Below are 1,951 nucleotides of genomic sequence, written 5' to 3'. Positions count from 1 at the left end.
GGTCTACCATCATAGGTTTTTATGGCACCGAGCCAGGATGGCTCCTGACCCTCCCCCCCAGTCTCCACACTAACTTGGGAATACTGACTGCATTGGTCACACGATAGGGAACCAGTTGTAGAAGGGAAGAATCTGGTGTGACAAACCTTGCATAATGTGTGTTTGACCATAATTACAGTAAACAACCCACACAACCAGTACAATAACAAGCCTTCCCTTACTGTGTGTGAGATGGAGACCTAGAGTGAGAGGAGGACAACACACCCCAGCCTGTCGGACTCAGGAAATCTGCAGGCTGAATATATTTATATCACAGTAGAAACTGGATTACCTGTCCTTTTCAGGACACTAGATTGTGTACAATAGCGGCTCTCTCCCGGTTCGACACCTCTGTACCAGTTTCCCGTGTATCCCGGAGTGCCTGGGAGGAGCCGAGTGTCCTTGCTGCTGCTGCTGTAGCAAGAGGAAGGCGCCAAAATGTCGCTGGTCCCGCTCTGAGTAAGCTCCGCCGGAGCTACATCAATTCTTTATACTGGCAAAGTCTCCTAATACTGTGCAAACGTCACAATGGCTGTTAGTATGCACTACCGCTGCCAGTGTACACAGGGGGGCTATAGCAGGTCTACCCGTGGAGGGTTCCGTATTGCCACCCCTTCGTTGCACCGCACCAAGAACCGGGGGACCCCGGTTTGCACTCGCCACTCTTCTCACCTTCAGGCTATGTTAGGGATGTGCGGCGATTGCGACCGCCAAGACACGTTACAGAGACCGGTAACCATCCCCCCCCCCCCCAACTCCCACGGTGCAGGTATACCGTTGCACAAACAGTATACCGAAAATAATAAAGTTTAAAATAAACTGAAGGAAAAATCCTCTGGAGCTTCCAGAGTGTGCATCCTCTCCTGAGGGCATTTTTTTCTAAACTGCCTGTGGGAGGGGGCATAAAATGTGTTATACAAACATACAGCTCAAAAGACCCTCCGCAGTGAGCGCAGTCTCTGCCTGCAGATTTACTATGCATCCGTGGGAGGCCAGAGAGAGACAGCACTTTAAGCACTATGTAAGTATGTAATGGATTTATTTTTTTCAAAATAAGTTGTATTATACTCCGTACACATTCTTCTCTCCAGGAAAACGTGTTTTGCACATAGTCACTGTGGAGGGAGTTTAAGCCAATTTATTTTAATTTTTTATTTACATAAACCAGAGCACCTCCTACTTACTGCAAGAAGGAACACTTTAGGCGTAATGGAGAATCACATGCAAGCCTAAGTGCAGCTGCATCTCACAGGGGTCAGCAAACTGTACCTGCACCGCACGCGACACACACATCTCAGTCGCTTCTGATGGCTGAATGGTAGAGAAGTGTCCAAAGCCAGGAGCTGTGACCTATTGTGATCTGTGTGTACGAAGTGAGCACAGCATTTTCAGTCCCATCTTCTGCGCCAAGCATGGGGTAGGTATCATTACTAGCGCCGACTCTTGCTCTAATTGCTGTAGGCATCCGGAATTGCGAACGCATTACATGGCATTTGTTTTCATGGCTGCGTGTATTAACAAAATGATACAAAAGCAGCAACTATTTTCTTTTCTCATAACAAGAGATACAAAACATGTATAGTTATATTAAGCTGGCCCAATGATTTCAATTTCATCACCCATTTTGACATTCTTCGACCAAACTCACCAACTATCAAATGTGCGGACTCCCACGCTGACTAAGAATCCGATATTTATTAGTACCTGGAGCTAAACTTAACTATTAAAATTGATTTAATTAGGCCAATCATGTGTGATGACATTGAGCACACATCAAACTGTGCATCTCTCTGGTAGAACAAGAACATCCAGATGCTATAGAGAATCTTAACAGGAAAACAATTCCACCTTAACCAAAGAGTTAAATATATGACCACAGTTTTCATTAGCATAAATCCAAAAGGACTAATCA

The sequence above is a fragment of the Pseudophryne corroboree genome, chromosome 2 (assembly GCF_028390025.1).
Source record: "Pseudophryne corroboree isolate aPseCor3 chromosome 2, aPseCor3.hap2, whole genome shotgun sequence".
NCBI classification, from domain to species: Eukaryota; Metazoa; Chordata; class Amphibia; order Anura; family Myobatrachidae; genus Pseudophryne; species Pseudophryne corroboree.
This window is presented reverse-complemented; position numbering follows the sequence as displayed.